The sequence below is a fragment of the Glossina fuscipes genome, unplaced genomic scaffold, assembly GCF_014805625.2.
Source record: "Glossina fuscipes isolate IAEA_lab_2018 unplaced genomic scaffold, Yale_Gfus_2 0, whole genome shotgun sequence".
NCBI classification, from domain to species: domain Eukaryota; kingdom Metazoa; phylum Arthropoda; class Insecta; order Diptera; family Glossinidae; genus Glossina; species Glossina fuscipes.
The window spans coordinates 5,460,807-5,472,360 of NW_023998414.1; the positions used below are offsets into that span (position 1 = coordinate 5,460,807).

Sequence of the window (11,554 nt, forward strand, 5' to 3'; positions counted from 1 at the left end):
TCTCTCTCTCTCTCTCTCTCTCTCTCTCTCTCTCTCTCTCTCTCTCTTTCTCTTTCTCTTTCTCTTTCTCTCTCATATAGGTCTGGTGCCTTACCATTTAAAATAACCCTTTTACAGAATGTAAACGTCATCACCTAGCATTATTAAAGTAATGTCATCGGAATTTGAAAGAGAAATTGTCATGATCGCTTATTCAATGCATATAAAAACAGCAGCTGTAGCAGCTGATCATTATATGAACAATTTATGGAAAGAAGCCTGATTTTCGTATACATTTTCATACGGCATTCTATGCTTTTCTAAAAACATTTTATATGAATTTTAAGTGCATATATGTGACATGTATTTATTTGATCTAGCTTAATAGAAATTAATTGAGAAAATTGAAAAAAATCAGATTTAATGTTTTTACTGCACGTCATTATCATAACCGATATCAATTGTATTTTTTATGCGTTAACCGCGTTTCATTCAGCAAGGTATTTTTACAGTTAACTGCACAAGTTCAAACCGCGCCTGAAGGTCACATACATACATGCATATATATATATACACACACACACACACACACACACACACAGACACTAGCGTACAAATTTTAAGTGAGGATTTGATATACCAATGGCGTAGATTTTACATATATGGGCGTTTTGTTGGACCGTCAACAAGAAGTGCCGAATACTCCATAAGCCATATGCAAATAAATGGTAAAAGTGCTTGCATAGTATAATTCAGGTTCAATATGTCGAAATTTGTTTAAGATATAAAAAGCGCTTGCAAAAAATAATTTCTTTTGATTTGATGAACACCTTTTTATGCAATTTTATGCATTGATCGAATGAGAACCAGTTATGGGGTAAATTCAACTATAAGCAAAGCTATTGCTATATCTTATAGTGCACGGAACGTTACTTCTCTACCTAGCGTAGTAATGACGAATGCTGTTCTTGAATTTATTAATGTCGTTTTTAATTTTGATTTCCAACTTGTGAGGATTCGTAACACTTTGCTATGGAACTAAGTTGAAGCCTTATAGTCCCTTTCATAGCTTTCAGCGCGAACGGCGCGTGTACGGCAATCTTGATTACACTTCAGAAAACAAATTTAGGCTTACTATCGCTACGTGTGCTAGATTCGCGTATAACAAGTTGAATTATGTCTCACTGTCATTCAGAGGAGTTTCACTGGATTTATTTCACACCATCAAGCATTTTGCTTTAGTAAAGCTATAAAGCTATGAAACTTACTAACTAGTAATGTAAAATGCTTCCTCTTTCCAGCGGAAGATAACTGTGCCTTTTGATTCTAAACATGATTGAATGTCTGGTTCGTCTTGTCTGGTTTTCCCCTATTACTTATAATTCCTATTGTATATATGCATATATTTAATAATAATAAGTTTCAAGCTGTATGAGTATTTGTAATCAGTGACATTGTTAGGATACCTTTCTAATGGATCGTACAATTATGTTAACTGACTGAACTGCAAGAGGCTTGTAATCGTATTCTATTAGTCGTTTAATGTACTAAATTATCACACATTTATACACATATGCATATATGTATATATCACATATATATTATATTAAAATACTTTCTTCTTTTTTTTTTTTTTTTATTTGAACGATAGAAAAATAAATCGTTTTTGCATCGCATTAGTTAGGTTCCTAAGGATGACACAACACAAGGCAAAACAATGCTTTTTTTTATAGGATATATGCACGCTTCGTGCCGCGATGGAAACGCTCAAATGAAATATTTTAGCTCCGTACGATTTGCTCACTAGACTTGGCACCTTACGATTACCGGTTCTTTACATCTAGAGTGATGTGCCCACAAATGGCAATATTATGGTTGGCTCGGAATATGTGAGAAAAATGACTACATGAATGGTTCGCATACGTTGCCCGAAACATTGGAAAAATATGTAGGTGGTAAAGCATCATGCCTTTAAGTAAACTACCTGTTCATAATTTAAAAATTAAGTCAGCTACTTTTCATCACACTTCTTAGTTCAAAGTGTTGTTGTGGACCGAAAAACTTGCATTTTACTCTTTCGTGCGGTTAGAACAAGAAATAATCCTATTATAACTATCAAAATGATTTGAATTTGAAAATTTTTATGAATGAATAACATTTCAGACATACTAATAAATATAAAATATATGATTGCATTGGTATGCGTTAACTTTTTGGAAATGTTTTAATATATGAAAGTGTAGATATTGGGCGAATTAAAGGGGATACAATCATATTCTATAAAATGCGGCATCGATTTAAACATGTCCGTCTGTCCCTCTGTTTAATGTCTATTGTAAACACTCTACTGGCCACAAAAGTGTAGCTATCGACTTCAAAATCGTCAGAAACATTTGATGACTCAACATGCAGGTTAGTATTGAAAATGGGTCAAGTCGCTCGAAGGACACTATCACGTGAACTGAAAATGCCTATGTTCTTCAAGAGGAATGAGGAAACAGATTTTTGGTCATTACTCATAAACTACAGCAGATAAGCATAGAAGAGATTGCAAGTGCATTCTACAGGCGATGCTGTAAATCTTGTAAAAAAAAATAGGAAAAGTTGAACAGCGCCTACCCAATGTTGTAGTGTTTCAAAATTTAATTATTTCGTTCAAGCAAGAAGCCAGCTTCAAAAATCCCCCAAAGTATATAAGTTCTTGATCGGTTTCAAGTTCGTTCAAGCACCTCAGCATGTCTGTCTGTTTGTCTGCCTTGCAAAAATGAAAATATCGCCTGCAAGCCGCGCCCACCCCAAATTATAGAATATAAAAATTTGGTTCTCCTTTTTTTTAATCTTTCTTAAGCAAACGATGATGGGTATAAGAGATCCGATCCCAACCGAATGTAATTTTCTTACTCGTTTCTCACTAGTTTTGAAATTGCGAGAGTTTAATAAGTACAACTTACATGCGATGCAAAAAATAGGTTATAGTATTAATATAGGGATGGACCTTGCCATAAAAAGAAGGACATTTATATTCGGCTACGGCCGAATCTTTTATACTCACCACCTTTTCTCTTGAAAGAAACACAAAAAAAAAATCACATTTCGAAACTCTTTAATGCTTGATCAGCCAAGCTTTGGCCTGGACTTTATTCATTCTTGCACATATACTCGAGCGTACAAATGAAAATTTTTATCACTATTTGTAATACATTGTAGAATATGAGTAATGAAAAAAAAATGCAAATGTTCTCTGTTTTTTTTTTTTTTTTTGCTTTTCAAAACAGATGCGTTCTCACTTTACGCTTTATCATGGGGGCGCCCTATGACTGGTTTGGCTCGTTTTCAATACCAATATGCGTAGAAGAGCTTTCAGTGCTTGTATCAAATTTCAAGTCGATAGCTTTATTTTTTGCAGAAAATATATATGCCTCAGGCATTATACAAATGGACATACGGACGCGATTAAATCGATTCAGAATTGGATATCGATTAGGAGATTATACATATATTATAAAGTCTCTGCCCGATGTTGCAAACGCTGGTTAGAGAAGATTCTCGCGAAAAGTAATCTTAAAAAAATCGTGTAAAAACTGAGTCATGTCGACAGGGACAAGAAGAAGGAAAGATGTAGAAATAATACTCATATCTAATTTACACGATATTTTATGCATTTGCTTGTACTACGCTAGCAAATAAAGTACATATCGAAAACTCTACCAACATTACATATATCTAGTAAACGCAAATTCGGAAGTAAATCAAAATCGCAATATGCTGGCGTAATTTATTCAATTTATATACACACACATAAATGTAAATTGGAGTTACGATATAATTAGTGTTCATTCAATTGATAGGCTTAATATTTTTATACCGTACAACACTTGTGAGTCAAGAGTATATTAAGTTCTTGCAGACGTATACACAAGACATTTAGAAGACCTCGAAATAAACCCATATTTTATTATTTAAAATCAGTTTCTGGATCAATCTAATTTCGACTGTCTATCTATACATTCTGTCCGTCTTTAATTCTTGTATTCAACACTACAGGTCGCAAATCTTTGGAGATATTTTGATGAAATATGTTTTAGTCCAAAGACGAACGTCGCTATTGCAAATAGTTCGGATCGTATAACCCTTTCAATCATTTTCCCTTTAAGCGCCTTATTTTGCAAAATCTTTATACGAATGCGAAGCAAATTGTTATAAAGTATTTAATGATGAGCTGTAGTCCACTATAATATATTTTCGTCTCTTTTAAATTAAATCGATTAGTATACCATTTAAATTATAAATAACAGGTTGTTTTTAGGAATTCTTCTAAACCTAATGCTTAGGTTTGAATTGTCGACAAAGGTCGAGTTCAGGAAAGGCATAATACATCTTGAACGAATATGTTATCCGCAATCAGATTCATAACTTTATTGTAAGAGAAAAAAAAAAAAGGAATGTCGCCTCAATACAACAACGACGAGATTAAACATCAATTAATGAAAACATTATTATTGTTGTTAAAACCAAGACGACATTTATTGCTTTTAAATTCTTTTCATAAATTAACAATTAACAAAAGCCTATAGTCGACTGTGATCGACTCCTTTATACTCCATCATTAACACTAAAAACTAAAGAAAAAAGCAAAAAAAAATTGAATTTTTATGCTATATAATATTGAGGGGGCATGGCTGATTTTTTTCAATTTTTTACAATAAAAATTTAAAGTTATGTCGTGTATCTGTTGTTGTAGTTTATGAGCAGCGAGCAAGAAACGACGAAAACAAAGGCGTTTTCAGTTTTTGTTGCATAGGCGTGTGTGGGCATTGTAGGCGTGTCAAATCCTTTAACAAATTTATGAGCGATATGTTCATTTTTGCAAACAAGAGCTAGTCTATCGCAGATAATACACAGATGGACAGACATACTTAAATCGATTTAGAATCGATTTCGAGTCGATCAAAAATATATACATATATGCTTTAAGATGTGATGTGGTGTGTGTGTGCCTTCTAGATGTCACAAACGTTTCGACGCAATTAATATACCGCTCATATTTCGGTGATGTGTATAAAAGAACAAGAATAAATCATTGTTTACATAAAAATAAGCAAGAATAAAAAATTCTCTTTTATGTAACTCTGAATATGCTACGAAAAAAACAATAGCGTTCCACTTTCGAAAAAGAAAGCTATCCATACTGCAATTCTATGCATACAAGAAAAAAGGGGGAGAAAAAAAGTCACTATAAATATCTAAATTGAACGTTATTGAACAAAAACTGACTGCATCTTTTATTTTTTAAAGTCATCTCCTATTGTTTTTGTTTTTGTTTTCTCTCTTTTTGATTCTCGATCAAAATTGATTTCATAACTACTTATAACGCTTATTAGGATATTGCTAATTCGATAGGAAATCCACGAAATCCACATCATTTTCGGTACATAATTAGGAAAGAAATATGCACGTAATGACAAAGTTAATGCACTCTAATGCAAGGTGGGTGGGTGTAAGAAAAAGAAAAAGAAAAAAAAAAAAAAAAGTTATCTCATGTTTTCTTCTGAAAATGTTAAAACGGCGTTAACTGAATCACCATTTAAAACGCCTATTGTGTCACGGCACGTCCGTTGCGAATCCTACACACGAATAAAGCAAAAAAACAAAAAAACAAAAAAACAAAAACAAATATTCATAATGTATTAAGATTAAAAAATAGTGGGAGCATTAATGTGAATCAGCTTAAGCTAAAGCGTTTTCTTCACTTTGCTGCGTTACGATTATTTTACTAACCTTTAACGATCACACAATTATTAAATATATTTATATACACATAGGCACGCACGCATGCACACACACAGACACAAACGCAATATTATCTGTTTTTCCACCAATCGAGTGGTTAAGTTGCTTTATTATTAATTAATTATAATAAATTGTTTTCAAATTTATATGATGCTAAAGAAAAAAAAATAAATAAATAATAAAAAAATACTAAACTCCTAACTCTTAAAAATTTTTCTTTTTTTTTTTTTTTTGGTTTTATTTAAAAATATTCTTCAATGGTTTTTAGTAAGTAGTAGTTTATATCTCTGTTTACTTCTTTTTTTATATCTTTTTTTTTTTTTATTTATTTATTTTTTTTTTTTAATATTTTTTATTTATTTATTTTTTTTTTTTTGTTTGCTAAATTCGTTGTATAAATACGGAGGATTTCGTAGTGGAGCTTATGATATACATAAAATTGTATGCTTTTCGTTTGTCATGGATCGTTGCACGTACACTTCAAATGAACTCAAATTTCAAACTAAACTGAAGTCAGAACATTTCATTTATGGAGAAAATAACTAATTGGTTGGTGTGTTATAGATCGGTTATCGACGCGACTGAATACGAATACGAACGCGATACACACGTATGATGAGAACACGTTTCGGTAAAAGCTAGTTTCGAACTTTTTTTTTTTTTTTTTGTTTTTGCTTTGTTTTGTTTTTTCATTTTATTACTATCATTATTATTATTATATTTTATTTAGCCCACAAGCTATAAACCATATATACATACGTGTATGCACATGTATAGATGTGCATATATTTGTCTATAAATGATTCTAATTGCAAGGTGTTGTATTGGAAAAACAATACATACACGGTAACTTGTTTCTCCTCAGTTTAGATATGAACAACAAAAAAAAATAAATAAATAAAAAAATAAGAAAACACATCTCAAACACATTTGACAACTAAACGTTTTTTTTTTTTTTTGTTTTTTTTGTGTTTGGATAAAAATGAAAATTGACAAATTTGTACCGTGTCCTACATATGTATGTATGTACACATATAGATGCGTACGACCTTTTTTTAACTTTGAAGCTATTAACTTAGGAAAAATCACTTTTTATTCTCATTTCGTTGTGTAAAGTACGTGTCATTGGTAGAACAAAAACAAAAACAGTTATACAAAGTTTAAGTCGAACTTCTAATGTCATACATCAACTTGGATACCACAGACTATATCTATCTATACAAATGCCTTTTATTATTATTATTATTATTATTATTATTATTGCTATTAATTACGTCAGAGAAATAAATTCTAAGACTTAAAGCACTCTTAAAAGCAGTAGCATCTAGAAGGCTATCAGACTTTTATGAAAAACTCTACCGCACTTGAGATTCGAACTCACGACCATTCATTTGTTAGTCGAGATTCTTCGCCTTTGGCCACTCAGGCGGATTAATTGCTTTTTAAAAATATGAATTTCACATATGTGAAATAGAAGACATATATGCGAAGAATACGCATTTAATCTAAACGTGATATGTACTTTGACTTATGAAAATAATACCATTGAAATAATATAACAAAAAAAAAAAAGAAAAGGCTAATAACTAAACATGACAGGCAACAATATGTCTACGTTTGCTTATCTATCCGTTAGCCAGAGATCGAACAATAACTACATTGCAAATTGACACGTGAAATGTTGTATAGATCAATTGGATCGTAAAAACTTCATTGGAATCCCTTATCATTTGAAATAAAACCATTTATTTCATTATTTTACTATTTACTTATATATAAATGCATTTAGATCACATTTCTCTTTTACTTGTTATTTACTAACAAAAATAAGAAAGTTATGCGGCCGTGTTACGGCGAATCTTTGATATCCACTGCTTTAGATCCTTAGATGTGAAATGCCGTATATGAGCATTTCAATGAGTAACATATACGCAAAGTTTTAAAGTGGGCTCTTACGTTATATTTTTGACTGGTTGTGGTCAAATTGCGTCAATTCTTGAAACTTGTTTTTTGCTTGACATGCATGCGTATATACATGCGAAATTTCAGATTTCTACGATATACGATATATATCTACGATACCATACGATGGTGAGCATTCCAACGATAAATAACATACCTAACCGGCCGGACGTATGGATGGATAGACGGATGGACGGATGGACGGATGGACGGATGGACGGATGGACGTATGGACGGACTTATAGGTAGGCAAGCATGGCGAACTAGATTCAGAATCTTACCCTGTAACGTCTCCGTCTAAGTCTCATAAAAGGAAAAATACACCTGAGGCAAGCTTCTGCTTATTCGTTAGAAGGTATGAGTTAAGACAATATGAGACAACTTCACAAGCTCATATACATACATACGTATACATATAGCTATAGCTATAGCATAGCTATAGACTAGATACATATGTATCTAAGATCTTAAATATTTGTATATTTTTACATGACGAAGTTTTTCAAAGCCAGAAATACAGAAATACTATAATAGAACTTCTATAATCGATGATAATTTTGATCAAAATGATATTATTGATTACTTTGTTACTAATAGAATCACAGCCTGAGAGTTTGTCACGCCTGCCGCATCGTTCGTAACATCCAAATATACGTGTACATGAAATTTCGAGTTGATTTCGAAAACTTTGCTAATTCGTCCATCTCTTCTTGGTTGTGGAACTCTAAAGGCCGCATGTCTTGCAAAGGTCAAGCGCCCTAAATGATCTCGTTCATTATTAATGCAACCCTGCAGTTATTAAGACGATAATTAAAAAAAATTCAATTCGCAATTTCAAGGCTCTTATATTCTTCTGAGCCATATATTACTGTGATGCTTAAAACAGATGCAAAATTTCGAAACTTTAGTTCATATGCAAGAAAAAAAAGGAAAAATTGAAAACTGCCACTAAGTAGAGAAAAATTCTGAATTATCTAATGCTTCTTCCTCCCTACGATCCTTCACTCATCTGATATGGGGAATTAACATAGGACAGAACCTCTTTCATATGAATTTCGTCTATTTATTCAAATATGCAAATATGCAAATGCAATATGTCTACGGAGAACGGAAAATCAAAAAATATGACATATTTTCGTAACCGTGGGTATGTGTGTGTGTATGTGAACAATTTTGAAAAAGCATACGCTACACCACTTGTGGTACAAAGTATATTATGTTTGTGCGGACGGTTGTTATACCCACAAAGAGGCGATATTTGAATGAAATACGGTACACTGACGCTTCACTGACTTTTCGCTTAACTATGAACACAATTTTCGACCGCTTCCCTGCATGAATTGCATGTGGGTAAATTTTTGACCCGCTTGCCACCAACTCATTCCTACGAAAACTGAATCTTTATATGGTAAAAACGCGTAATTTTCAATTCTTCTCGATGCAAAATTTGTTCATAATAATAACTTGACATAAAAACTAATCATAGCAAATTTGGACCACGTAGATCTAGGACCTCTAATAGGGATTCTAATGGAAAAAATCCTGCATATGACAAAACGATGTAATTTTTAATATTTCATAATGAAAAATTTGTCCTTATGGATGCAAAATTTGGATCGCATAGATCTATTATTTAAATCACTCCATGTAAGGGGCTCTACTGAAAACAAATCCTTCTATGGCGACAAAGCTTAACTTGTGCTCGGATATAATAAAATCTTTAACAAGAAAATTAAGTTTGCTAAATATGGACCGTGCCGAGGTTCCAGTATCCTTCAATAAGAGAGTCATGCGTTTACATGAAAATACGGTCTAATTTTTGGTTTATTATTAAATTTACGTAGTGTATCTAATAGTCGACCTTGCCAAACTATAGCATTTTTACTTGTTAATGTCGAAACTCTTTTCCATTACTTTGTCTAAAGAAAATATTCGAAAGCGAAAGTTGAAAAAAAAAAAAACGGGAAAGAAACTTGCATAAGAACCACTTTATATACTTTCATGTTAAATTCCCCTAAACGAATTGAAAGCATTATTAAATGTTCCACAGGCTTATCGATAACCGCTGTAAGTTTGAGTATTAATGCAAACGTATTGAAATATCTAATTTCTATATTTCAGGCTTTTTCAAGTCTTCAAGCATTCCGACCGCAGCAGGGTTGACTGCGAAGTTTCCAATCCGACTGGGAAAAAAAATTCCTTTTCTATAGAATTGAAGGTTACTCACAAATATAATCTTCTTTAAGAATAGTACAATCATATCGATATATTTTTTGCAAATCTATGCGTTAAGTAGCTCAATATAGGTTTCGGTTTTTACGGTGATCCGAAGAATATAGTGTACCGTCCAACATTATCTAGGGAACTTGAACTATATTATATTCAGTATCTGCACTTTTTGAGCGTTTCGAATGTTTACCGTCACCCAAGCTGGTATGACTATAATTCAATTCAAATGCCAACAATTTCGCGACAACTAATGATGATTCAGAAATTTGATGCACGGCGTCCAACACGTTTTTAATTTATGTAAGCCTATTGACTTTCAAAAACACCCGATATTCAATTTTCCGTTTTTTCATTTTCGCGGAAACTCCCACAACGACGCACTCAAACGTCGAAGATAGCTGAAATTTCAATGCCCATTCGGCTAAGTAGCCGAGAAGGTAAGAATCACAACTACCAGGTCTGTGATCGCGGGTTCAAATCTCAATGCGATAAAGTTTACTTTGGTCGTAACTATAGTACGAGCGCTCAATCGGCAAAGGCATAAATAATACTGTTCGACTGGGCACATATCCACAAACACTGCAGCCACGTCCAATTCTCCTTCTCTTTCCTCACTTTTTCCCGACCATCACCATATTAGACGAATAGGAGACATCCCCTAAATGATTGATCGTATAATCAAGAAAAAATATGTATATGTGCACCATAATTTTTGTGGATAGGCGCTAACATGATCGTATTTGCAGATCGAAAACCTTTCAATTAACCTACGTATTTATGATCAATTGGAACTGATTAAGCAATATCTCTGCCAAATTCTATATATTTTTTTTTTTTAATTTTTACAACTCCATAATTTCGAATAGCGAATAGCGTAGGGACGGGAGAATAAAACTATCGATCATGAACATAAACACGAACACGAATATGTACATATATCATATATACATTTTTCAATATTTCGCTAATTAATATCTGAATGAACTTTTGATGATGATGACAGATCGATATAAGAACTGTTTAGGTCTTTAAGCGATTTCGATATTGAAATATTCGATCATTCATATTAAGATCATCTATAAAGATCTTCGATCTTTTTTAATATTATTTAAACGCGATGTGATGATGTAATTGCCTGTCGCTTATGATTACGAATTTCCTTCTACTCTGTCTGACTTAAAGAAATAAATTCAAGTAATATTAATATAAATCAAATAATAATAAAGTAATAAAACCAATTTAACGATATACATATACAAGCATATATATGTCTGTGTGTAACAGGTTCTCTCAAAATACCCTTAAAAGGAGACGTCTACCACAAACAACCTCAATTGAACAGAAATAATATTTGTTTACTTTTTTTAGACACGGCATACATAAACGTATATACATATATGTTGATGAGTATCATATGTATATTTGTAAAATTATTTATTTTTTTTTTTATTTTGGATATATTTTGCAAGCAATTTTTTTTATCAATTTAACTTTGTTTCAATTATTAGTCATACATTTAACAAAACATTTTAAGCTATTCGCTAAATTCAATATAAACTCTATATATATACATATATATATATATATATATTAC

The 11,554-nt window shown here is 32.1% G+C and overlaps 1 protein-coding gene across 11 annotated transcripts in view; it reads right to left on the reverse strand.

Moving 5' to 3' along the window:
* Positions 1–5,947, reverse strand: part of LOC119636582 (smoothelin-like) — a 53,014-nt gene extending 47,067 nt beyond the window's left edge. For 9 of the 11 annotated variants that reach the window (XM_038032033.1, XM_038032025.1, XM_038032043.1 and 6 more), the window contains exon 1: positions 5,758–5,947. The gene's annotated coding sequence lies outside the window, so the exon portion shown is untranslated. The remainder of the gene's footprint in view (positions 1–5,757) is intronic. The other 2 variants (XM_038032110.1, XM_038032102.1) reach the window with 1 other exon arrangement.
* Between the last annotated feature and the right edge of the window lie 5,607 nt (positions 5,948–11,554).